Source organism: Lissotriton helveticus, chromosome 11, assembly GCF_964261635.1.
Source record: "Lissotriton helveticus chromosome 11, aLisHel1.1, whole genome shotgun sequence".
NCBI lineage: Eukaryota > Metazoa > Chordata > Amphibia > Caudata > Salamandridae > Lissotriton > Lissotriton helveticus.
The window spans coordinates 601,775,767-601,803,500 of record NC_136072.1 but is presented as its reverse complement, the minus strand read 5'-3'; the positions used below and the strand labels follow the sequence as shown (position 1 = coordinate 601,803,500).

The window sequence follows — 27,734 nt, the reverse complement described above, 5'->3', positions numbered from 1 at the left end:
ATCCCCATGAACAGGCAGCACAAGCACATGCTACGATTCACAGTAAACAAGGATCACTACTAATTCACAACCCTGGCATTCGGTCTAAAGTCCGCACCAAGGGTATTCACCAAATGCCTCACAGCAGTGGCCGCACATCTGCGAAGAGAGGGGATACACGTGTACCCCTACCTCGACGACTGGCTCGTAAAGGCAAGCTCTTACAGAATATGCAAAGATCATGCAGAACAGGTCACAAGAACGCTAGCAAGCCTGGGATTCTCCATACACTGGGGAAAATGCTTGATGGATCCGGAGCAAGTGAAGATCTTCTTGGGAGCTCAAATCAACACCGTCCAATGCAGGGTGTTACCCAGCGAGTAAAGGACACTCAGCCTACTGAGGGAGAAACGTCACTACCAGAAGGGGCGAGCTCTGACAGTGAGGACAGTGAGCAAGATCTTGGGAATGATGGCGTCATGCATACACCTGGTCCCCAATGTACGCCTGCAGATGAGACCACTCCAAGAGTGGCTGCAACAGCAATGGTCACAAGCCACAGGCAGTTGGGAGGATCTAGTGGTTGTAACGCACAAGGTGTAGGAAGAAATGAAGTGGTGGACTAAAGAAAGGATAACAATAGGTAAGCCTCTAACGCCACCGGACCCAACAGTGACCATCACCACAGACGCATCCCAGAAGGGATGGGGCGCACACATGACCAGGCTCAGAGTGAGGGGTCTGTGGAGCCCTGGGGATGCGGTCAAACACATCAATTACCTGGAGCTGAAAATAGTGTTGCTTGCCCTCAAGGCCTTTCAGAAACAGCTGTACAAGCAGAAGGTGCTGATACAGACAGGCAACACCACAACAATGTTTTACATCAACAAGCAGGGGGGAACACAATCATTCCCTCAGTCAAGCTTGGCACAGGAGATCTGGAGATGGGCAATACCACTCAAAATAGACCTGCTAGCCATACACCTGCCAGGGAAGGACAATGTAGAAGCAGATTGGCTCAGCAGGCAGACTTCAGCATCCCACGAGTGGGAACTCAACATACAGGAAACAGAGAGACTATTCAGGAGGTGGGGCACTCCGACAATAGACCTGTTTGCAACACGCCAGAATGCATAATGCCAGTACTTTGCATCCAGACAACCAGAGGCACTATCCCAAGGGAATGCCCTATGGATAAGCTGGTCAAAAACATTTGCCTACGCTTTTCCCCCGATACCACTGATTCCCAGGGTTCTCAACAAATGCATGACAAGCAACATGACGCTCATCCTGGTGGCACCACAATGGGCCAGGCAGACCTGGTACTCACAGATAATGGAGATGGCACAGGGTCCACCCCACAAGTTCTCAAAAAGAAAAGACCTACTCTCCATGGAAAACGGAGAAGTTCTACACCCAGAGCCGGAGGGCCTCAGCCTATCATCTTGGCTCCTTTGGACTTAGAGTTCGCACATCTGAAACTACCAGAGAGCACCCTACGGGTGCTGCGAGAGGCAAGGAGGCCCAGCACACGCAAGTGCTATGGGCAAAAATGGAAAAGATTCACTCAATGGTGCTGCAAGAAAAAACTCCAGAGAAAGCTGACCAAGGAATCAACGGTGCTAAGATACCTCATACACCTAATAAAAGCCAAGCTAAGTTCATCCTCGCTGAGGGTACACCTGGCAGCGATTGTGGCATACACAAGAGGAGAAACAGGGAGAAGCTTCTTTACATCTCAAGTAGTGAAAAGATTCTTGGAGGGAGCTAAAAGAATAGCGCCGCCAAAAAGGATGCCACCGCCGGCATGGAACCTAAATGTGGTACTGACAGAGCTCATAAAAGCACCTTTCGACGCAATCCACAAGGCAACACTACAAATGCTAACAATGAAAGCGGCCTTCCTGGTAGCAATCACCTCGCTACGCAGGGTAAGCGAGCCCCAAGCACTAACCTTGCAAGAACCCTATATACAGATACACAGTGACAGGGTCATAATGAGAACGGACCCACACGTCATGCCAAAGGTGGTGTCACGTTTCCATATGAATCAGAGTATACAGATACCGAGCTTCTTCCAAAAGCCCACCACAAGCGCGGAGAGGGGGCTCCACACCCTAGACGCAAGAAGGGCAGTGATGCACTACATAGAAAAGACAAAGGACCACAGGAAGACGAAGCAGTTCTTCGTGTCCTTCGCAAACAGCTTCCTGGGTAGACCAGTGACAAAAAACACCATCGCTCGATGGATCGCACAAACGATAGTTCCTGCCCTGCTTGCTTGAGGCAGAATTGTAACAGGAGGGGCACAGGCCCGCTCGTCAAGAAAGAAAGGGGCAGCAATCGCCTTTCTGGCCAACACACCAATTCAGGACATATGCCTGGAGGCAACATGGGCTTCAGTGCACACGTTCACTAAGCACTACTGCGTGGATGTACAAATGAACAAGGAAGCACAAATGAACAAGGAAGCACAAGTAGGACAAAGAGTGCTTCAACATATATTCAACAACGCTCATCTTCCACCCAGCCGCCACAAACGTAACAAAACCGCTACAAAATCTATGCACAGCATAGTGAATCCAGAAAGATTCACGCTGCAAAACTAATAGTTTCTTACCTGTCGGTGTAGTTTTGCAGCTTGAAAGATCTTTCTGGATTCACTAGCGAACCCATCCACCTCCGCCAGAAAGATGAGGCTGGAGAGGAAAGGGGGTGAAAACAAGGACAATACGTGAAAAACAAACTTTAGATGGTTAAAAAGCGGTAAATAACTTAGTGGAACATTGCCATAACTTCGGTAACAGAACAAACACGAGAAAAAGAGAATCCAAAGATGGCGCCCAAGGGTGGGAGCTTCCGCAGGAAGCGTGCCGACGTCTCGGAAGGTACACCAAATGGTGAGACGTCAACGCCCACCTGGGCTACAAAAAAAAGAAAGGAAAAGAGAGAAAAGACTACGATTCCGGACCCAACCACCAGATTGCGGAATAATGCACAGCATAGTGAATCCAAAAAGGTCTTTAATGCTGCAAAACTACACCGACAGGTAAGAAACTATTCGTTAAGGTATCTCCCTTTGAGGGGCCTAGTTTCATGGCACCAGTGTCGGTTTCTTATATGGCTCTGCGTACCTGCCGCGGAAAGCTGTGTACAAAACTGACGTCAGCGCGTGAGGGCGGCATCTAATTACTCCGACGTCATCCAGGCGATCACGACGATGGACGTGGATCCTCAGACGACGCCTACCAAAGCGCAAAGGTACTGCAGACGAAAAAACTTTCCGGATCCAGTCTGACGCCTGGGGATATTCTAAGGTAAGGAATCTAACACTAACTACTGTTTCTTACAGATATATTTTTACTGAAGGTAAGTAACTTGTGCTTCAAAATGTAACTTATTCACTCCAAAACAACTTTTGATGATGGTATACCAATCCAATATCAACCCCCTTGAATTTATTATGTAGGAAAAATGATGACATTGACCCCTCAATTTGTTGTTACGTTAATGCTGTTCTCTTGCTTTAGATGTGTTCCCTGTAGAAATGCAATTCACAGTTCTTGATGGTTATGTCTGCCTGTCAATACTTCACATTACGAATATCCCAGTTGCCATACTGGATCCAGAAATGTATGACACAACTCTTCTGCACCATATATATATTGTTTATGTCGGGCACCGCCCATAAAACACATCAAATCCATAGAACATACATTTTGAGTACTTAAAAAGAATCAGTAAATATAAAAATTTGATACAGTAGAATAAGAATATAAAAAGTCTAGATAAAAACTTTACAAAGGACATTAGTTAAAATAGACAGATGAAAAAGACTAGGCCGGAGATTATAACTAATTTTGCAAGCCATTCATTTATCTCCTGGTCGATCTCAAAATAATCGGGTAAACATGACTGGAGGGGATGTGCAAAATAGCAAACATTTAAGAAATACAAGAGGGAAGACAAACATGGGTAAGAGTATCCGACATCTCATATGTGGTTAATATTCGTAGGGAAAAAAGGGGTAAAGTGGGTCACTAAGGAAATTCAAGTTTTGCCAATTACCTTTTTTCTCAATGCCCAAGAGATATACAGATACTTGGAGACCGCAAAGGCTAGGAGATCTCTGGTGTCACTTTAAAAAAGTCTCTCCGCATCCCAGTAGTGCCTTACGCCCAGATTCTTGCATACGAGCACCAAACATTTTTTGCGAACGTTGCTGTATGCTGGGCAGAATAACATAAAACGGGACTCCGTCTTCACTTCACAAGAGCAGTTTGGGCAGCAGTCCACTTGTAATGCAGCAATGGCCCATTTGGATGTCTGCGCCCTTATGGGCAAGACACCACACCTATATTACACATACAGACATTTTAGTTGATATGGGAACATTTTGTCCAAATAGGGTTCCAACATACGGAATCGGTCATACGGATTTCACAAATTTGGCGTAGGACTGCCGCCCAGTAGGACTCTGTAATTTTTTCGGCATCACCTTTTACTATTGATTCCGGAGCGGCCCATAAGTACCTCATTCCTATTCTATACAAAGATCTTTAATGTGTTTCAGCCATGGTGTTCTCAAATTTCTATAAAAAGTTATGAGATCTTTCTCACACTCTTTATAACCTGCCAATTAATTGGTGGACCACAATCTGACCCAGAATAAAAGGGGTTTAGGACCACTATTAAGTGAATAGGATTGAGTGCCAGGTCTAGGCGAAGCGGTGTGGTAGGAGAGCTCCATGGGAGCTTTTTTTTTTTTGATAACCAATTTCATTGATTTTATGAAATTGCAGAAAAAATACCACCATCAATCAAGGTCACAATATGTAAGACAAAATATAGATGAATGCACATCACATCCACATGTACAGCTTGCAAACATGAAGACGGTAGCGACAGACAAGCTCCAGTCTGAATTTGCATGATCGAAACCCCTTCCCTTTAGTCCTACACCACCTCCACGCATTTGCCCCACATTCAACGAAACTTTTGCGGGTACCCTCTGGCTGCGTATAGGGGCCGTTCATGTGCCGCGCACCAGTCCAGCGGCGTAGCCTGGGGGTGGGGGGGGGGGCGGCGAGAGGCAGTGGGGGCAGTCCGCCCCCAGGCGTCACTATTTTCACGGCGGCGGTCGCGCGGCACTGGGCTGTTGTGGCGCCCTTTTTTATTTATTTGGGTACACTCAGTGAGTGTACCCAAATAAATTATAAAGGCCGGCGCAATGGGTCAGTGCCGCGTGGCCGCCGTTTGAAGTGCAAGCGCTGGCTGCGCACCGCCGAACACAGCCGTGCACCCCATTCCCAAAGCTCACGTCATCACGCAGATGTGAGGAGGTTAAAGTCTGACATTGGTGTGTCGCCCCAGTTTAACTGCCTGCTGTGCACTCTTCGTTTCTGCGGCTGCCACTCCAGCCTCCCTTGCACATGTTTTGACAATTCCCCATGCTGGTCGGGGGAAGTGAATAAGCGAACCCTCTAGCCACAACCGGCAGGGCTGTCACCCGATGCCTCACCTCACAAGCACACACGAACTAGAAAGGCCCTAAGGCATGTTAAAGAAAAACATATTTGACACAGGGTAAGTGATCAAACACAGTTTCATTTGATTTTAGCAAGAAGTGCAATATTCAAGTGTTGTCAAGAGCGGCCTTAACAACACGGGCCTCCCTACAGGGAGGACAACTGAATAATGCTTACTGGAGCCTGCACTAGTAAAGACATGGGGGACGAGTCGCATAGCTCATTCCAGGAGTAAGACATTCTATCACCAGGAGTGTAGTAAAATGCTAAGTCTATCAACTGTTCTCCATTGATGTGGCCTAAGGGATTAAGTGCTCAATCTCGAAGCTGGGTGGGGAACTGGGTTTGACTCTTGGCAGGGATGCTCAACATCCTGTGATTCTGAACAAATTATTTAATCTACCTGTGCCGTACAAAATGAATGCGTCTGTCTGTAACACAACTGGTGCGCATGTAAAGCGCTCTGATACCTCGGGTCGAGTTTGCATTATAGCTGTCAGAAAGGGGACACTGTAAATGCCCAGTATTTGTAAAGCAGAACAAGTACCCGAGGGAGTCAAGGTGCTGGGGGCTGTCGGGAAGATTAAGCGAGCTATTTCCCAGACTCACATGGTGCTAGGCTGATCTGCCGCCAGCGATCGAACCGTGAGCCTCCGTGTTCCGGAGTCAGCTGCCCTGGCCGCTGCGCCACAACTTAGGTATGGCACCGCATTCCTGCTGTAAAGATACAGGAGGGTGCCTTTACACATTGGTCTTATGTGAAGATCTCTGGGGCTTCTATCCTTCCCATGACAGCTTTACAATGATGTGCATTTTTCAAGCTCTTGCATACTAGGCCAAAGTCCTATATACATTATATATTTTATTTATTTCATATAAATATTTCATATTAAAACATGCCACCAAATCCAACCATAGTACAAGGGGAAAGAATGCCATAAATGCTGAGAAGGATATTCCTTTCCTCTCATTCCTGGACTCATGCCTGCAGCGAGGCACTGCGCCCTCTCGATGACTCTTTGGGCACCGAAGAGCAGGCCGAACTCCTGGCATGAGAAGGCGCTCTGTACCCTTAGTACCTCAGACTGGAGGAGGTTGATGAGGACTCACTTCCTCTGGCAGGGAGATGGCGGCGTCCTGCCCCACAACTGGCCGCCCACGCCGGATGCGAGCCAAGAGCCCGCCGCCGCGGAAGTAGGTCGTGATTGATAGCGGGCATCCTAGTAGTAAGCGCCCCCTGCGGTCCAATCCGACACCTCGCCTGATTCCTCCCCAGCCCCTCTTCGGAGCCGGGCCTCGGCGTGGGCACGGTCCCGGGAGCCCCATTAATTAAAAACTCATCCAATTAAATGTCAGGTGTAAACGTGCAGTGGCGTGCCTCTTTGTGCTGCAAAACGTGCCCCCTCTGGCTCTCTGAAGCGGTGCCAGTCTGCCAGGGTGACGGAGTGCCTGGTCACCTCCCCGTGTCTGTTTGTAGTTATTACATTTTGTCAGTTGTGCCCTTCTGCCGTTAAAAGGTGTATTGCGCGCGGCCCCTGGTCCTCCTGCCCGAACCCTCCTGGCAGGACGTCAATCTTGTAGCAGGCCCTGGATATAATTTTTGGCCAGCCCTCGCGCTGAGAACGTAGCAGTGACACGTCACACGCTCCACTACTACCCGCTCTCGTGAGGAGTCGAGTCTGTGGCAATGGCAGTGCTGGGGGAATTGCTGCTGCAGCAGAAGAAGAGAACCAACCCCTACATAGAGACCCTGGCTGCCACCACTGTGGAGTACTGGAGGCTGAGTAAGGTAAGAGGGAGCTTAAACGGTTTTCTGAGGGGAAGAAAGGGTCTTTGGTGAGTGGCAGTTCACAAATCCTATAAAAAGAAAGAAGTGGGGGTGGGGGGGGAGTCAGAACTTATTTTCAAGGGCAAGATTTAGGCAGTAAAGTGAAAGATGGTCTGGACACTTTTAAATATACCCCCATGAGTTTGGATGGGCTTTCCTAGAAGTGGGCACTTGTCCATTCAGTATCACATGGCAGATAAACATCACAGGACAGCAACATTTGTGGGCAATGGAAGGAGGGCAAGTCAAGGCTTCTCAATGGCTTTAGTCCTCCCTCCATTGCACACAAGTCCTAAAATGAGACAGACAAGCCACAGCACCTTAATACCTCTTGGGAGGAATTAGCTAGAAAAAATCTCTCGGGGACGCTTTCATGTGCTGCTTTATACCACCCTCTTACCTTTTCTAGGAGCAGTAAATGACATGTGGTACTCAGTTTATTTCATAGTTATGTACCAAGGGTACATTTTCCTCCACCTGTGGGCGTATTTGGGTGAGAGGGGCAGCCGTAGGGTGACGAGAATAAAGTTCACCTTTTTCTGAGGTAGGAAAGTATGACTCCTCATTCGGCACAGTGCGCTTTGTAACTGACATCTGAGAGGTAGACGAGGAATGCCATGTGTTGTGGAACAAGAACTCATCCACAGAGTGATGCTGAGTCATGGAGAGAGGTGGATTCTAAATAGGGTTTGCAGACACTTAAACCAAGGATGAGGGCTGCCCCGGTGGGTGTCGCAGGACCCAGGTAAGGTCGTGAGAGGCAGGGGATCAGGGGGGTTCTTGTAAATTTAACCAGATCAGCTCACCCTAAAACCAGTTCTCTACGATTGTAGCTTATGCCTAGAGGAGTAGGTGTTCGTACCACAGAAGCTGGGCACGTGATGGGGTAGGTGGCTTGAATATGACCAGAGGACAGGGGTTCTGCACCAGCTGTGATGTCATGGATGAGATGTCATGGATGGGACAGATAAGGAACAGAGGTCCTGCACATGCTGTGATGTCATAAGTGAGAAGTCATGGATGGGGCAGATAGGGGACAGGGGACAAGGGTCCAGCACAAGCTGTGATGTTATGAGTGCGATGTCACAAACAGGGTAGGTAGAACTGATGAAAGTTTTGGGTTTTCTTCTGCTTTTCCTTCAGTGGCGTAGCAAGGTGGGGGTGGTCCGCCCCAGGCGGCACTATTTTGGGGACGGGGGCTGTCTAGCCCTGGACCATGTCATGTATGTGCATGTAACATGCATGATCGAGGTAACTATTAGGGGCTATACTACGTGTCTCTCGGACCTCTTTCAGGTGCTTGCCATCCTTTTTCCCGAGCACCCCCCCCCCCCCCCCAGGGGGCGGCAATCTGAAGGATAGCTCCGGGCGCCACAAGATCTAGCTACGCCTCTGCACCAGTCCACTTCCCTACGCCTGCTCGCCATTGTAGGTGGATCTTAGTTCAGCCAATGAGTCGCTATGTCCCTCTTGTCCACCATCAGGGCAGTGTTGAGGAAAAGTTTCTCAGCCCTGGTACCTTCCAGCCCCTCGGAGATGCCCAGGATCTCATTCAGTGGAGCGAGAGGGACCTCCCAGCCCAAGACCTCAGTAAGTTCCCCAGTTACTAATTCCCAATACCTCGTGATCACAGAGCAGAGCCATACCATGTGAATGAAATCTGCCTGGAGGTGAGAACAGCTTGGGCAGGAAGCATCGGGCCGGAGCCCCGCGTGGTGGAGGTGCAGTGGCGTGAGGTAAGCAGTGTGAAGGTTATATACTTGGACTAGGCGAAGCCTCGCAGAGACTGTAATTGTTTTGGGGGCCATCAATGCGTCTCCCCAGTCAGTGTCCTCCAGGGCCCCAATCCAACCCTCCCATGAAGCCCGGAGGTGAGATAGGGAATTGGGGGTATTGTTTGTAAGGGATCGGTAGATACTGAAGATTTCCCCCATTCCCCAAATTACCAGTCATGACCTGGGCTTCCTGTGGGCTGTATTCAGGTAAGGAGGTACCCTCCGAAACATGGGAGCTAAGGGCATGACGTAGTTGAAGATAGCGAAAGAACTGGGATGGGTGAAGGGATTCTCGGGTCTGCAAGTCCTGGAAGGAGCGTAGGTGTGTCCCACTCCAGATGTCGCCCAGCAGTGGGATTCAAATGAGATCCCACGGTCGGAATCCTGAAAGAGTATACTGGGTCAGTATACCTGACCAATGTGTGTGGCGCAGAGAGGCCTGCCAGGCCAAGAATACTCTGCGTGTGACCTCCGGAAGAGCTTGGGAGACGGTGTCCCCTTATAGCATCCCCTGAATATTCGACAGACCCAGGGTGTGTAGCTCCAGACGATATGCCGGGTCGGACCAGCCACCATTAAACCAATCTTGCTCGATAAGGAGTCGAGTCGCTAGATAATAAAGATACAGACTTGTCATCCCAAGTCCACCGTCAAAAGGTGGGATCCGGCATTGGACCAGGGCCAGCCTGGGCCTCCGCACTCTCCATAAAAACTTAATGGCCAAGCTGCCCATCTCTCGAAAACCAGGATCTGGGGAAGAAGAGGGGAATATTCTGGAGCAGGTAAAGGAATCTGGCTAAAATCATCATTTTAAACCAGGCTATCCTACCGAGAGGGTTTAGCGGTAGCTTTTGCCATTTGAGGAGGTCGGCACGGACCCCCTTAACCAACGGGGTGACGTTAAGCGACCAAGCGAGGTCGGGGAGAAGGGCCACCCAGATCCCCAAGTACTTGAAGTACTGCCACCGAAGAGGTTTCGTCAACTGCCAGACGAAGCACTCCCGTGAAAGATGGCCCTCCATCTTTCAAGATGGACTTGGCGGGGTTCAACCGAAGGCCAGAGGTGCGCTCAAAGAGAGTCAAGGCCCGAAGGCATCGGGGCCCGATCGAGCAGGGTCTGCTAAAAATAACAACATGTCATCTGCGTAGGGCGTGATCGTGTCCTCTACAAAACCGGGCCAGCTCCACCCCGTGAGAGACCGTTCGGAGCGGACCAGACAAGCAAAGGGTTCCATGATGAACACGAAAAGAAGGGGCGAGAGGGGGCACCCTTGCCTCGTGCCCCTTCTGATAAGAAAGGGACGGAACAGAGCCCCGTTTACTAGAACCTGAGCCTGAGGGCGGCAGTACAACATCTTAACCAGAGTGCCGAAGGGGAGCCAAAAATCCATTTCTTCCAACACCTCCTTAAAGTAACTCCAGTCCACCGAATCAAATGCCTTATCAAAGTCCACAAGAAGGAGAGATAAGTAAGGGGTCAGGAGGTGCCGATTCGCTAAGGCAAGGTGGAGACGTCGGAGGCAGTACCTTGTCCCTCTGCAGGGCATAAAACTGCACTGGTCTGGGTGGACCAGCTTGGCAAGGTGTGGTCGTATACGGTTGGCCAAGATGGAGGCGAACATATCTGAAAGAAACACGTAGTGATAGATCCTTACCTTAGAATCACCCCGAGGCGTCAGACTGGATCGGAAAGCTTTTCGTCAGCAGTACCCCTGCGCGTCGGTAGGCGTCGTCGTGCGGCTACGTGTGCGTTGTTGGCGTCTGGATGAAGTCGCCGGAGCTACGTAGACGTGCCCACGTGCGCTGACGTCCGTTCTTTCTTTTTCCGCGCCAGCAAGCGCAGATCCAGGAAGAGCAAGTACCCCTAGTCACTTTTTGACTGACTTCTTGAGGACTTTTACCTCCTCTTTTCGAGTTGATAGACTCCTGGTGTCGTAGGGATGTCAGGGTTCAAGAACTGTGGGGACTGTCATCGCATGATGCCAGTGACGGACCCACACCGTGTGTGTCTCTACTGCCTGGACCACGACCATGACCCCCAGTCGTGCACCGACTGCCGGCCCATGGCGCCGAAGAATTTGCGGTAGCGGCTCCAAAAGTTGCTTGAAGTCCGGCAGTCGGCTCCGCGCCGCTAGAGGTCCCGGTCCCGTGGGAGGTCGAGGGACCGGTCGCTGAGTCGTCACCATCATTCTTCTCGACCTTGTGGAAAAGTAAATTTTGCCATGTTGTATGTGCCTACGTGTTCCCCATCTTATGCTATATGTGCATGATCGATATGCATGTATCCCCCTGTGATCGATTAAAGACGCAATTATAGTTGTGTCCATCTCTAGTATGCCAGTTTCCAGTTCTCGTGAAAGCAACGAGTATTAGGCCTATGTAAACCTATGTTGCCACATTTTACAGTGTGCACGTTAATTCATTGAATTGTCCCCGTTTCTAGGCCTCAAAAGGGCCCGGACATCAGATTCAGCTCCTGTCTCCTGAACCCTCTCCGAGGAGCGATACAGCCCCCACCTGCATCCCTGACCCTTCACTTACTTCCTGCCTCACAGTGCCCGGCCCGGCCTGGCTCTGCCTGCCAGTCTGCCAAGAGTATGTTATGCTTCTAGTTATCAGCCCAGCCCTCCTTCTCTGCATTCCTAAGCTACTGAATCGCATCAATAGTTTCAGCCATGGTCTAGCCTTTCTGTCTCCATGTAAGAGAAATACTGTATTAATATTCATAGAATATTCCTAGCACACGCAATACATGAAGAGTTATGCACGCACCAGTTTTAGTGTCTAGTAGCCTTTGCCCTGATAACTTTTGGATTCTATCAACATGTACTCCAAACACCAGATATGCTTTAGGTACATGTCGTTCTGACACTGCAGACTTTAGTCTCCTCTTCTAGCGCAGATGTCATAGCCCCCAGTTCTCCTGGTAACACGTCATTGCCCGTTTGCGCGCACCACTAGGTTAAAGGTCCCAGCTGCTCAGGTAGCCCCTCCATGTTTCCGCCCCGTTTATGACACTTCTGTTACGATTACATCACATGTCTATGTATACGCCCTGTACACGCCTTTTGTTACTCCCATTTTGTCCTTATCTTTCGCGACTGCTACAAGTTACGCCTACTGCTACGCCTACTGTATTGAATGTAATGTATTTGTTTAAGTATAAATACTGTGTCATGTTACTTTTCGGGGTGCAGCTGCCATCCCGTGCTTTCTATTGCAGGCTGTCCTGTTCCTGTCCCTTATGCCTGATTAAAGCCTGTAGACTCAAGATACCTCGAATCCTGTCTCTTATTTATTGAGCTATCTGTTTTATTCACTGTATTCAAAAATAGTACCGGTAATTAATTATTTATTTACCACACCAAGTCTTCGCACTCAGGGTCAGGTAAGTCAAAGCATTCCAAGAAGTCGAAGAGGCATCGTGGCTCTTCAACTTCCTCTCGCCCGTTGCGGCTGAGGGTGCGGGCGGCGCCAACCCCGCAGCTCCAGGCGGAGCCTACGATGTCGCCCCCAGTCTACCCCCCATTCCCGGGTGCGGGGGCGACGCCTGTTAAGGTGCAAGAGTTTCTTGCTGCCATGGCCCGACTCTTTGGGCAGTCTGGCCCCGCCGGTGCGCCTGCGGGCCCCACGGGCCCGACTGGGGGTCATGCTTTGCCATCTCCGGTGGCTCAGAACCCGGTGTCGCCGGCTGCTCCGGCTCCGACGCCACAGGCCCCCCAAGGATCCGAGATCGAATCCCGATCGACGCCGCTTGGCCTAGTGACACCTCCACCGGCACCGATCTCCCCGGCACCACTTCAGACGTCGCCCGCTCCTCAGTTCAGCCCCGACCCGGATACAGTGCCGGATCGGCGTCGCCCGACGCCAATGCCGACGGGCCCTTTTGTGCCCTATGTGTCTCCTCCTTATTTTGAGCCTGTTCCACAGACTTCGGAAGAAGGGGAGGACTGGGAGGGTCTGAGGACCCTCTAACACAGGTCTGTGCTTATGATTCGGACAGGGCAGAGGATTTGGGGGAGGCCAGTGGTCTTCATACCTCGCCTGACCTTGGCATGCTGTCTCCTCCTACCGTGGTTACAGAGGAGGGAGACAGTTACGCAGTGGTATTGTGTCGGGTGGCCGATGCTCTCCACCTCGAACTCCCTATGGTGGCTGTCGGGACTAATCTCCTGACAGAAGTGCTCCAACCGGCGGCTACCTCTTCAGAGCCTTTGCTGCCTTTTAATGAAGCACTATCCGCCGTTCTTTTGGTCACCAGTCCAGGCCTAACACAAGGGCTCCTGTGGATAGGAACGTGGCCCAACGCCATTGCCCGGCTCCGGGTAACCCCCTCTTCCTTACCCAACACCTCACCCCTGAGAGCTTGGTTGTCCAAGCCTCTACATTCCAAAGCGCGTTCCCTACCGCACCTCCGGATAGGGAATCCAAGAAGCTGGATCAGTTTGGTAAGAAACTGTTTTCATCTGCCAGCTTAGGGCTGCGGTCGGTGAACACCGCATGCCTCTTGGGCCGTCATACTCATTCTCTGTGGGACACGGTTGCGCAGGTGCTGCCTAACCGCCCGAAGGAGGCCCCGGAAGTTATTTCCCGGCAATTGCGCCCGGGAGAGACGCAGCAAGGTTCACCATACGTTGTGGGCTAGACACCGCCGACTCACTGGGCAGGTCGATTTCCACGACGGTGGCGCTTCGGCGGCATACCTGGTTGAGTACAACTGGCTTCTCAGGGGATGTCCAGAACACTCTGATGGACATGCCCGTTGATGGCATTCGCCTTTTTGGCCATAGTACGTTGGAGCGCTTCAAGGACTCCCGAGCTAGGGCCAAGTCCTTGGGCCTGTTGGCCGCTAGGCCTCCCCCACCTTCTGCTTTTCGTTCCTTTCGTGGTCATGGAAGGGGCGCCCCACAGCGTTCGCAGAGCCACAGACCACAGCAGCAACAACCTCAGCGTGGTCGCAGACGTGGGAACCGTCGAGGCGGTTTAGGGGGCCAGCGGGCGGGTCAGTCCACTTCCACCCCTGCAGCATCCACTTCAAAGCCTTCCTAGTTGGCATTTCAGGCCCATCAGACCCCAGTGGGTGGATGAATACGCCATCATCTCCACCACTGGCGCAACATCACTTCGGACAAGTGGGTGCTGCACATTGTCCGAAGGGGCTACTCCCTCCCCTTCGAGACAACCCCTCCAGCCATGACACCTCAGTACCAAAGCATGTCCGGGGATCACTTGGCGCTTCTCCAGCAGGGGCCATCGAGCGCGTTCGGATGCCAGAAGTAGGTCGTGGTTGTTATTCCCACTACTTTCTGGTTCCAAAGAAGGACAAGGGCCTGTGTCCTATCTTGAACCTTTGGAACGTCAAATCCTTCCTCCTGAAGGACGTTCAAGATCCTCACATTTGCTCAGGTCTTGTCTGCCCTGGACCCGCAAGACTGGATGGTGGCATTGGACTTGCAGGACGCCTATTTTCATATTCTCATCCTGCCAGCCCACAGGCATTACCTGCGATTCACAGTAGGCCACGAGCACTTTCAGTTCACCGTGCTCCCCTTTGGCCTTACCCGCGCCCCTCGGGTGTTCAAGAAAGTGATGGCGGTGGTCGCAGCTCATCTGCGCAGATCAGGGGTTTCAGTCTTCCCCCTATCTCGACGACTGGCTGTTGAAGGCGAGCTCACCCAAGGCAGTTGTCTCCCACATCCAGACTACGGCCGACCTCCTGCCTTTGCTGGGGTTCTCCATCAACGGGCTGAAGTTGCACCTGATTCCCTCACAGAAGCTTCTTTTCTTCAGTGCGGTTCTGGACTCGGCGCAGTTTTGGGTTTATCTTTCCGAGAAGCTATTCTGGGACATTCAGGCTATGATTCCTATCTTTCAGCTTTTGTTCCGGGTTTCGGTCAGGATGACCCTTCGACTACTGGGTCAGATGGCCTCCTGCATTCTGCTGGTGGATAATGCCAGTTGGCATATGCAGGCTCTACAGTGGGACCTGAAGTTCCAGTGGGCACAGCATCAGGGCAACCTGTCCGATCACGTCCAGATCTCGGAGGGCACTGCACCGCAATTGCAGTGTTGGCTCATGAATCGTGATTGGGTCAATGGCAGATCCCTCTCCCTTCCCAACCCGGAACATACAGTTGTGGTGGACTCGTCCCTTCTGGGATGGGGAAGCCACATGGTGGAGGCGGAGATCAGAGGCCTCTGGTCTCTGGCGGAGTCCAAGCTCCACATCAACCTTCTGGAGCTTCGGGCGATTCCACTTGCACTGAAAGCATTCCTTCCTTCTGTCATGGGGAGAGTAGTGCAGGTGTTGACCGACAACACCACCGCCATGTGGTACTGCAACAAACGGTGCGGGTGGGGTTGTGGACCCTTTACCAAGATGCTCTGCGCCTCTGGGCTTGGCTGTAACATCAGGGCATGTCCCTTGTGGTTCAACACCTGGCAGGTTCTTTGAACGCCAGGGCGGACAAACTCAGCCGCTGGTGCATGATGGATCACGAATTGCGTCTGAACTCGGACGTGGCGCAAGGGCTCTTTTAGCAATGGGGAGCGCCTTGGTTAGATCTATTCGCCACCGAAGAGAACGCGCAATGTCAGCTGTTTTGCGCTTTGGAACTTCCAAGGCTGCACTCGCTCGGCGACGCTTTTCGTCACGAGTGGAGCTACGATCTGTTCCGCCTATACCACTTCTGCCCAGAGTGCTGAAGAAAATCAGGTGCGACCAGGCCGAAATCATCCTTGTGGCTCCGGACTGGGCTTGGAGAGTATGGTATCCCGAGCTACTCCGTAAGAGCATTGAACCCCCGATCCGTCTGCCTCTTCGGGAGGATCTTCTGTCGCAGCAGCAGGGAACGTTCTTCCACCGGAACCTGTTCAGTCTCCACCTCCTTGCATGGAGATTAAGCGGCGGCAGTTGACGTCTTTCGACCTGCCTCCCGAAGTCTGTAATGTTATCTTGGCAGCCAGGCGTCCCTCCACTAAGACGGTATACACCTGCAGGTGGTATAGGTGTGTGGCATGGTGCACAGCAAAGGCTGTGGATCCCCTTTCTGCCCTTTTTTTAGAGGTACTTCTTTTTCTTCTTTCTATGGCCGAGCAGGGCTCTGCTCTGGGCACTATCAAGGGCAATCTCTCGTCCATTTCCGCCTTTTTAATGCTTCCAGATTAGCCTTCCCTTTTCAAGTCCCCTGTTGTAAATAGATTGTTGAAAGGCATCACACAAGTTTCCTCCTGTTCCTTTTGTGATACATCAGTGGGACTTGAATCTAGTTCTTACTTTTCTGAAGTGTGCTCCCTTTGAGCCACTTCACAATTGCCCTGTTCGTCTCCTCACTCTAAAGACTTCTTTCTGGTTGCTATCACCTCTGCCAGAAGAGTGAGTGAGCTCCAGGCTCTTTCTTCTAAGCCTCCTTTTCTCTCGGTCCATCCACACAAAGTTGTTCCAAGGACTTGTCCTTCTTTTCTGCCAAAGGTTGTCACTGCCTTTCACATCGGGCAGACCATCACTTTGCCCACCTTCTTTCCGCCTCCGCATCCCTCAAAAGAGGAAGAGACGCTCCACCGTCTAGACCCAAAACATTCGCTCTCTTTCTATCTGGACCACACACAACAGTTCCAGGTGGATGACCAGCTCTATGTTGGCTATGTGAGCTCCAATAAAGGTTGGGCTTTGCACAAGCAGACTATCTCTCGATGGGTCGTTCTGTGCATAAAGGCTTCTTACTCCTTGGCTAAAAAGGAGCCTCCGGTGGGGTTGCGTGTCCACTATACCAGGGCGACGGCAGTCAATACTGCTCTGGGACACCCTTGCATGACATCTGTCAGGCAGCTACGTGGGCCTTGCTGCACACGTTTACCAAGCTTTACTGCCTGGACAGCCAAGACAGGAGAGATGGCTTCTTTGTCCGTTCTGTTCTCCAGGACTTTCTGGTGTGATCTTGGTTCGCAGACCCACCACCGGGGTTGGTATTGCTGGGGTATCTATTCTAAGGTAAGGAATCTATCACTACGTGTTTCTTTCAGATGCACAAGTTACTTACCTTTGGTAACAATATATCTGTAAGAAACATTAGTAGTGATGGATTCCTTACCGCCCCACCCATCCTCCCCGTTCTGCGAACTGATTTCTAGGGTTAAGGTAATTCCTTTCAGGGCCCTAGTTTCATGACACCGGTGGTCCGTTTCTTGCATGGCTCTGCGTTCCTGGCGTGGTAAGTCTTGTACAGAACTGACGTCAGCGCGCGTGGGCACGTCTAAGTAGCTCCGACTACATCATCCCAGGGCCAACGATGCACGCGGAGCCACACGACGATGCCTACCGACGCGCAGGGGTACTGCTGATGAAAAACTTTCCGGATCCAGTCTGATGCCAGGGGGTAATTCTAAGGCAAGGAATCAATCATTACTAAGGTTTCTTACCGATATATCGTTACCGAAGGTAAGTAACTTGTGCTTTAAGCTCTGAGTTGATTAGAGAAATGGGGCGGTAGTCGGAGCAACGGTTCGAGGGGACAGAGACTTAGGGATCACCACGATGGTGGCCAGGTCCGTCACTGGAAAGAAGGAGCCGCAGTCCACCGCCTCTCGGTACATTTCCAGGAGAGGTGGGAGCAGGGTGTCCTGGTAGGACGCATAAAAGCCCTTCCGGTTCGGGTGTCTTACCTGCTGCCATGTGCGATATGGCGTCCTGAACCTCCTCAGGGGAGATCGTAAGGTCAAGCGCTTCGGCCTCTGAGTCACTAAGGCGTGTGAGGGGGAACCGTTGGCGCCAGAGGAGCTCCGGGAGAGTGTGACTAGCGGCCCGAGCCGAGTAGAGAGTGGCATAGTAGGTGGCAAAGCATTGGGCCACCGCCACCTGGCGTGGTGGGCCTCCCCGCTCAGATCAATCACCTCCGGGATGATCCGGTTGGCCATAGGGTAGGTGGCCAGGCGATGGAGAAGCTTCCCATTTTTATGTCCCCATCTGTATTCTCGGGCCACAGAAGATCTCCAGAGCAGCTTGACAGCCTCTTGGGAGGTCTGTCTGATCTCATCCCTCAGAAACGCGAGTCTCCTGTCTTGAGACTCGGTTCTACACTCTGGGGGCAAGGTCTCGAGCTGGGTGGCCTGGGTCTCCAGAAGTGTGAGACGGGAGTTGTGCGCCGCGCGGTTAAGGTTAAGTTGACCTTTGGCAAACCCTCGAATGGTGGCCTTCCCAGCCTCCCATAGGGTACGAAAGGAGGACACCGATCCTTGATTGTTGGTGAAATAGAGACGAAGCTCAGCTCCCACCTGCTCCCTGAATCCCTCGTCCTGGAGGAACCAGGTGTTGAGGCGCCAGATCGGTTGTGAGGACAGAGGGAGCGCGCCTACCTGTATTTATGTTAAGTGACAACCCCACGTATTCACGTATTCCAAACCTGCGGTGTAATAGCATGCGATGTGCCAAACCATCCGATGTAAAACATGCGTTGTAGAGCCCTACTATGTAAACGTCCCCACGAAGTAAAATTTGCGTTGTAATGCCACCGCGATGAGAGCCCATCATTGTAATGGGTGTTCGCCGTAGCGCCACCGGGGAGTGGTCCGATAGGTCCCTGAGGGGAATGGTGATGGTCTGGATCGCCCGACAGTCTTGGGCCGGCAAGAAGACATAATCTGTTCGTGCATGAGTGTGATGGGAAACCAATGTATGAGTAAAGTGTCGGGTCACTGGGTGCCAGTTTCCAGGCATCCCCAAGACCTAAATTGGTAGCCCAGGTCGATAGGAGGCCCGATTGGGCAATCCTACTAGCGGAAGGAGGCGAGGCAGTGTAGAGGCCGGAGTCCATGACTGCGTTAAAGTCACCCCCAATAACAGTCATACCCAAGGGCAAGGCAGCAACGAGGGAAGTGAGTTGTTTGTGTAGAGACCAGCAGGGAGGGGGGAGAATAAACAGCTAGCAGGTTCAAAGGCCGATCTCCCACGGTCCTCTCCAGGAGGACGAAGCAGCCCTGAGGGTCAGGCGTCACTCTGCGTGTCACCAGTGGAAGACTGCGGCGCACCAGGATTGCCACCCCCCTTGATCCCCTATTGAAGCCGGAGTTCCAGACTCCTCCATAGCCGTGACGCGCCAGGAAGGGGCAGTGGTTGCCCATCAGGTGGGTCTCTTGAAGCAGAAGTATGTCTGGTGTGACCCTGGGCATATCGCAGGACCGCTGCGCGCTTGACCTCATCTAGGAGGCCGTTAACATTCCAGGACATTATATGGAGCGGGACCGCGCCGGCATGACTGTCAGGCAGGGGAAAGGTGGACAAGGGACCGGGCAGCAGGCAGGCGTGGCAGAGTCGGCCGAAGGAAGGCCGCGACAGTTGGCAATAGACATGTTGCCGTAGTGATGGGTGATGTGTGCTCGTCTTGGTGCGGAAGGAAAATGTTGGTGCAATAAACAAAAAAACCAAACACTACAAACTGGGGCCGCAACCCATCCCCCCCACGCCCCCCCCCCAATACTTCGGGAACTGAAGCATCTGTCGGCTAAACAGTGAATAACTAAGAAGGAAGAAAACTAAAAGGCTTGGGAACAGAGAATCGTGGAGGACCCCCTCCTCATGGTAGGATGTTCATAGCTATGTCCATCGGGATATAAAAGTGGTAACTAGCCAAAGTGCACACTCTGGAATGGATTCGGTAGCTGTCCTGGGGAGCAGGTGGCCTTAAGCAGGGTCTGGCAGAAGTGTTGGGCTGTGGGAAAGGGCCGTGTCTGGGAGATCCAGCAGCGATGGAGGAGGCGTTGCAGTTCCTGGATCCGAGCAGCCCGGAGAGCCAGAGCGCCGCCGAGCTTGGTAGTCCCCGCGCGTGACCCGGAGGCAAGCTGCCAAGAAGGGCTCAACAGAGAGTCTGAACGGGCATGTCTCTGGCCCCTGCACCTATGCAAGCGATTCTGTTTTGATCGAAGAACTGGCATGTCACGCCGGGCACCCCTTGGCACTGTGTAAGGTGGACGGATTCAGGGGGCTGAGTCGTAGGGGACGTTCCTCTCTCGCCCCTGCCCAGGCCTCACCTGGATCATCGAAAAAGAGAGTTATGTCCTGAAACACCACTCTCAGACGGGCCAGGAAGAGGAGTCTGTAATGTATGTTACGGGAGCGCAGCTTCTGCTTAACTTCTCCGAATGAGTGGCGCTGGCCCTGAACCTCGCGGTGCAATCAGGAAAAATCATGATTGTCCGATTCTCATGCTGAAGATGTTGTTGCTTACGGGCTTTATCCACTATAGAGTCCCGGTCTTTGAAGTTGAGGATTCGCATGATGATTGGCCTGGAGGGCGCTCCTGGTTGGGGTCGAGGCGCAAGCGAGCGCTGAGCCAGTTCGATCGCGAACCATGGGGAGACGGAGCCCTCTGGCATCCATGAGCGCAGCCAGCGCTCCACAAAGTCCACCGTCCGGCACTGCTGCACGCCCTCTGCAAATCCAACCTGACGAAGGTTATTATGACTGGACAGGTTTTCGCTATCCTCAGCCCACCGGTGCAGCTCCTGGGTGTGAGATTTAAGTCGGGTAACCTGGTCCTTGAGCTGCTGAACATCATCCTCGACGGTAGAAATGCGAGATTTATTTTCTTTAATCCGGGCGGTGGCGTTGTGGAGATCCTGCCAGATAAGGGTCACATCGATCCTGACTTCCGCGATCTTGCCTTCGAGCGAGGATTGCGATGCATGATTGGCTTGGAGAATCGTGGATAGGTCCGCAGCAGTGGGGGCCTCTTTATCAGCAGCCCCTCCAGTCGCCCCGGTGTCCGTGGTGGTGATCCGGTCGATTTTGGTTTGGGTGGTGGGAGTCTTGGGTGCCCTGTCTCGACCCAAGGTCACTGCCCAGCAGAGAGAAGGGATGCAGCTCGGCCCCCAGGTGTCAGGCGGGGGAATGAAGAGGCAGCTGAGGCGGGAGGGGGCTCGGCTCGGCCACACCACACCCCGCCGCACGATTCACCGCTGACGTCCCTGGGCAGCGGGCCCACAAGTGTCCGTGGGAGGAAGTCATAAGCGTGTAGGCCAGCAGCAGAGGTCCGGGTTAACGGTGGGCCCAGGACCAGAGGGCTGGTGTGGTCAGAGGAGGCCGACACGCCCCCAGGGTACAGCAGCGGCGGATGACCCAGGTCCAAGGGAGGGGGCAGAGGAAAGGCTAGAGGACCACTCGCGGCCCGCCACTCGAAGCGGGTGGCCGAAACCCCCAGGGATCTGTCAGTTCTCTGCACCCGGTGTGGAATTGCCCTTTAGTGGGTCACCGCGCCTGAAATGGTGGCCGAGGCATTCCCAGTACCCCACTAGGTCTCGGGGAGGGAAGTACAGCTGGCCGGGCCGTCGCACCCCGCTGTCCAGGACCATACGAGCGGGGCGCCCAACTGCAGGGTCTCACTAGAAGCGTAAGGAGAAGAGGGGGAAGGAGCCGTGCCAGCCAGCGGCCACTCCTCCTGCTGCACGATCGACGGCAGAGTCCTCACCCTGGACCCAGGCGCAGCAGCACCCCTGCTCCTTACCGCCAACCAGGTCCTTAGACGTCTCTGCTCACAGCAGACCTCTCACCGGATGGTGGCCCACGGAGGCTGCGGGTTCAGGCTGAGCCCCTGGGCAGCAGATATGGCTCAGTCACCTCAAGGCTGCTCTCTTGAGTCCGCAGGGTCACCGCTCGCGGTCGGTGGGCAGAAGGGAACCCCGCCGCGCCCCTTCAACAGAGCAGGGGAGCAGGCCCAGCCCCCCTTCGGAACAGCAGGCAAGCACCAGCTTTCCCTGGTGCAGCGGAGCACCAGGGGAAGAGGTATTGCCTCACTCCACCGCCTGACCGACGGCCAATGCCGAATCAGGCACTCCGGACCACAGAAGCTTCAGGGGAGCGTGCTGGCAGGCAGCCCTCCAGGCCGCCCAGAATGCCGGAGGCCGGAGCAATTGGGCGTTTCTGGGAGGAACCGGCTCACACAAACAGCTGTTAAGGCTCCAGTCGTCTCAGGGGCCTACACTCCGCAGTCAAGGCCAGTCAGGACCACAGGGCTGGCGAGGGTTCGGGGATCTCTCCTGCTGCAATCTTGGGGATGCCGCGTGGCGGGCTCGGAAGACCAGGGCAGCCCGCGCCACCCGGAATCGCCTCGTGTCGTCTCAGAAAGAAGCCCCAGGTGCCCCAGACGGCAAGGTACCAGACGTGGGGTTCAAGGGGGTCCTGATGGCGGCAGATTGCTGAGCAGATGACGGAGGGGTCCGGAGCACACCTAAGGTGCGACCGCCATCTTTTTTTTGTTGTAACTTTTTATTATAATAAAACATCAACAAACAAACAAGGCAATATAACAATAGTGCAATCATCAGGCGTGTGCTCAAGGAGGACGGGAGAAACACGATAACAAAAGATAAAAGTCGTCAATTACAGGTAAGGGGGGGGGCCCGGGGGCAGAACTGCATATGAACAATAAATACATCACATCAGAGCAGGAATGCTGGGTCAGGGCGATTGGGGAGGACTAGAGATCTCTGAGCGGTGGCGTACATATATCACCCCGGTACGAGTTCCACTGGTCCCAAATCTCCCCCCATTTCCTGGGTCTACCTCTCGCCACATACACCGTTTTCTCTCTGAACATGCACCAGTCCATACTCTTTCCAGGCCGTCACTGTAGGGGGCCTCTGGGACCCCCATAATTGCGCAATATCTCGTTTGGCTATCATATTGGCAAGAGTCGCCCATCAAAGCTGTGACGCATCATAATCATTCGGTCCCCATACATTCAATAGACATTGCCTGGCTTCTGGCATCATCACAATACCCGTTACCTCACTCATCACATCATGTATATGATGCCAAAAACGCACCACCTCAGGGCATTCCCAAATTATATGAAGAAAGGTGCCGAGGAGACCACAACCATGCTTACATAAGCCATCTGCGGAATAGCCCATATGAATCAGGCGGGGACCGGTGACATAGATTCGGTGGAGGATCTTGAGCTGGACCAGGCGGAGGCGGGCCGGAATCGCAACCTCCCTGGGAGAGGAGATCGCGGACTGCCAGTCCTCGTTGTCCAATTCAATACCATCAGCGATCCAGGTGTCCCTAAGGCGGTTAAGCAAACTCGAGCGGTCATTAATCATCTTTTTATAAAGCAATGAAATGGTGCTATCTGGCACATGACCATCCAATATACGATCTTTGAGGGGGGAGGATTCCGGAACGTCACTTCCCACCGGAAAAACTTCAGGGCATGACGTACTTGAACATAACGAAAGAATTCCGTCACTCAGCTGATATTCCACTTGCAAGTCTGAAAACGTCTTTACACCTCCCTTAACCCAGAGATCACGTACTTTACTTTACTAATACCGATCGTATCCCATTTGTCAAACCCCTTAGTTTTCCACAGAGAACCCAATTTTGCAGAGGCGTAAAGCGGAGTTGCACGGGTTAATCTATCTCTCCAGCCCATAGCCGCATTCGCGCTATGCCATATACGCACTGCTATAGCGGTAGGTCCTGAGAGACCTAAATGGGCAGATCCTGAATAAAGCGCCTTGTTATAATCACCACCCGGTAGCAGCCACCTATCCATTTCAAATGCCGGATTCAACGCCGGACCATACATTCCATGGTTGATGGCAGCAAGTTGGGAAGCCCAATAATACTTTTGAATATCCGGAAGCGCTATGCCGCCATCATACCAGGGAAGCGTTAACTTTGGAATAGCAATGCGCGAACGTCCGTCCCATATCAATTGCCTCTGTAAGGATTCTACTTCCCGGAAATATTTCGATGGAATCACGTCAAAACTGTTCTGGAGTACATATAGAAATCGCGGTAAGGACATCATTTTGAAAAGGGCTGCACGCCCCAGCGGAGACAATGGTAATTTACGCCAGCGCACTACATCCGAGCGCAAACGTTGGAGTGGGGGGAGCAGATTACGGTCATTGCGAACCGCAGGGTCCAGCAAGATAAACACACCCAAGTATTTAAAACCAGACTGCGACACCTGGATGGGGTAACCCCGCGGCAGAAGGGGGACACCACTCGCGAGAACATAAATATAGGACTTTGACCAGTTGATAACAAGACCCGAGTTCTTCCGGAAGGAGTTAAGCACGTCAAACAACACATTAAGCGATTTTTGGGGAGACGTGAGGTACAATAAAATATCATCCGCGTATAATGAAATACGATCTTCAAAGTCCGGAGTCCAATATATACCCCTCATAGAGGGTTCCCACCGCAGCCAAGCAGCGAGTGGTTCCAGCGCAAGAGCAAAGAGAAGCGGGGATAACGGACAACCCTGCCGCGTGCACCTTCCAAGGGCAAAGGGCATGGAGACCCGACCATTAACCACTACCTGTGCCAGAGGCGTATTGTACAGGAGTTTAACCCAACTAATAAAGCCAGCGCCGAAACCGAACTTGGCGAGTGTGGCCCAAAGATACGGCCATTCGATTGTGTCGAAGGCCATCGTGGCATCTAAGGACGCCAAGATGGCCGGTTCACTCAAAGTCGCTGCTCTCGCGAGAACACCATGCAAACGCCTTAAATTCAATGCTGTGTTACGGTGTGGGATAAAGCCCGACTGGTCCGGATGAATCAGATCACTAATCACCGTGATAAGGCGATTAGCGAGTAACTTGGCCAGAATCTTAGGCTCAGCATTCAGGAGCGAAATAGGCATGTAAGGTGTACAACGATCCCGTGGCTTACCTTCTTTGTGGATCACCACAATGGTCGCAAGACGCTGATCCCGAGGGAGGGTGCCAGTTTCTCGCGCAGCCAAAAACATATCACGGAGGTATGGCGCTAGCGTATCAGGGCGCAGTTTATACAGTTCAATGGGGAGGCCATTGGGACCCAAGGCCTTTCCGGAGCGTATAGAGCGCACCGCCAGAGATACCTCATCCACCGAGGGTGTGGCATCCAAACAGTCCCGATCAGACTCTGACAAACAAGGCAATGGGATATCCCTAAGTAACAACTGAGAATCCTCCTCGGGCCTGTCTGACACCGAGGTGTAAACTTCCCGGAAATAATCATCAAAACATCCAACAATGTCAACCGGGTCTGTCACACGCACACCATCTGAGTTCTCAATCACAGGAATCACACGACTCGCTCTCTCCTTCCTGTCTAGCCAGGCAATCAATTTTCCTGCCTTATCGCCCACATCATACAATCGTCCCTGTTGTCCCCTACTCATCATCTTGGCAGCATCAGTTACTAAGTTTTTGTATTCTAATTGCTTAAGATTGAGGATATGCAATGCGTCTTGAGTAACGTTACGCTCCAATGCAGTCTCTAATTCAGTAATTTCTGTCTCGAGACGAACAACTGCTTAATTTTTACATTTCTTGGCACACCCTATCAAAGACAATGCCTGTCCCCTAATAACAGTCTTGAAAGCTTCCCACAGTGAAACAGGTGAGGACACGGATCCCACGTTGTCAGCAAAATACAAATCTAATGATTTAATCAAATCAGTACGGGTTTTAGGGTTAAGAAGATACCAGGGGTTAATCGGGGCCACTCTTCCTTCAGCGCCTGCCTTAGAGTTAAAATAGAACCAGAGAGGGGAGTGGTCCGATATACCCCGAGCTAGGTGTCTAATCTCTCCAATCAAGGAGGATTGGGCCGCCGGCACCAGGACATAATCTAATCTAGAAAGACTACCACGTGCGCCCGAGTGGAAAATGAACTGCGTCTGCTCTGGGTGCAGTAACCGCCAACAGTCCACAAGCCCCAATGTCTCCAAAAATTCACCCAACCAGGAGTGCGCAGCTGTAAGGTCCCTGGGTGGATAACGATCCGCCCTGCCAGAGACGACTGAGTTAAAATCACCACCTAATATCAGAACACCCTCTGGGAGACCCAAAACCATCCGCCCCAAGTCTGCAAATGTTGTGGATTGTAAGCCAGGAGGAACGTACACCGATACCAATGAAACTGTTTCCCCCTCCCACCTTCCTGTCAGTGCAACATATCGACCCCTAGCGTCAAGAACCACTTCATCAACCACGAGGGGGAGTGAGGTCTTAAGCAGTATACCCACCCCTCTAGAACTAGAAGTAAAGCCAGAATGAGCAACAAGACGGTAACCCCGCCTATTGAGAGCGTGGCAAGTATTCCCAATCAAGTGTGTCTCTTGTAGCAGGACAACGTCGGGCGAGAGGCGCCGCAAAAGCTGCATAACCACCCCTCTCTTTATCCGATCTCCCAACCCATTTACATTCCAGCTCAGTAACTTCAACCCCCTACCCCCATCCAAACCCACGATGAACTCCCATCTCAGAACGAGCACCACACCAATGTCCGAAGTCGTAACAGTTTGTTGCCTTGAAAAAGAGAAAAAAGGAGAAAAAAAGGAAATCAACCCCCACACAATTCCCCCCTCCCCCCAATGATCCTCAACAGAACTCCCCCCCACCCTGCACCCCTGCACAGACTCAGAAGCCACCCCAATTTGCCGTGTGCCTGTCGCCCTAGCAAAAACAACAACTAATCTACACAAAGAAACCCCAGAGGAGGAAAGGGGCTGTCCGTCCCCGCCACCCCCCAGGATACCCACAGAATGATCAAAGAGGTAAGTGAGCCGCAGCTGTCCACGGCAGATAGTGTTCAGGACTCAGGCACCATTGTCATTCTTGGTCCATCAGGCCCCTTCTGCGCCACTAGCATGGTCTCGGCCAGCACGACGAGCAGGCAACGTGTCCAACCAATCACTCGCTTCCTCATGCCGGAGAAAAAAGGATGTCCGATCATCGTATTCCACACGCAGCCGGGCCGGGAACAACATCGCATATTTCAGCTCCATGTCTCCAAGCCTCCGTTTCACCCCTTGAAATCCCAGTCGTTGCTTCTGGCCCGACTGGGAAAAGTCTGGATAAAAGTTCACTGCAGTGTTCTCGAACTGCGTAGGACCACTTGTCCGTGCAGCCTGCAAGATGGCGTCGCGGTCCCTGAAGTTAAAGATTCTTGCGATGATTGGACGGGGGGAAAACCGGGCTTTGCCTGTCCCCCCGGCACCCTGTGTGCTCGTTCGACCACGAAGAATTTGCTCAGGCCCTTGGGTGCGAGATGATTGAGGATAAGGTCCTCTACTCGAAGATCAGTAGAGTGAGCTAGAATCTTCCGGGACCCCAATAATACGCACGTTGTTGCGTCTTGCACGGCCCTCAAAATCCTCCAAGCGACGAGCAAAGAAGTAATTAGCAGTTCTCAGGTTGCGGACTTCTGTTTGCAAGTCGGACATATCCGTCGTGAGGCTGGAGGTCTTTAGATCAAGAGACTTCACTTTTCGTTTGTTATAGCCAGATCTGTTCTGATTAGATTGACATCAATAGCCACCGTATCCAGTTTCAGGGCCAGGGCTTCATATTGTTGGCCGATAGAAGTTTCGATGCCAGCAATGGCGCCCATCACGTCCTGTAGCGTTAAGTTCGCCGACATAGTAGGATCGTCGATAGCCGTCTCCTGGATCTTAGGTGCGCCACCGGGGGATCCCTTAGGAAGTGTGTAGCGGTCCAAGACATTCGTCTGTACTGAGCCTCCACGGAGGTTGGTCTTAACTTTCCATTTGTCACCCTCTGGCTTGCCCGTCATGGCGAGCCGTGTGCCCCGAAGGGAAGCTTGAGACCTGGTCCAAATGGCTCCTT

General features: G+C 52.4%; 1 protein-coding gene across 2 annotated transcripts in view; it reads left to right on the top strand.

The window, feature by feature from the left end:
- Positions 1-27,734, top strand: part of XRN1 (5'-3' exoribonuclease 1) — a 1,049,234-nt gene that overhangs the window by 509,192 nt on the left and 512,308 nt on the right. The gene's annotated exons all lie outside the window — the stretch shown is intronic.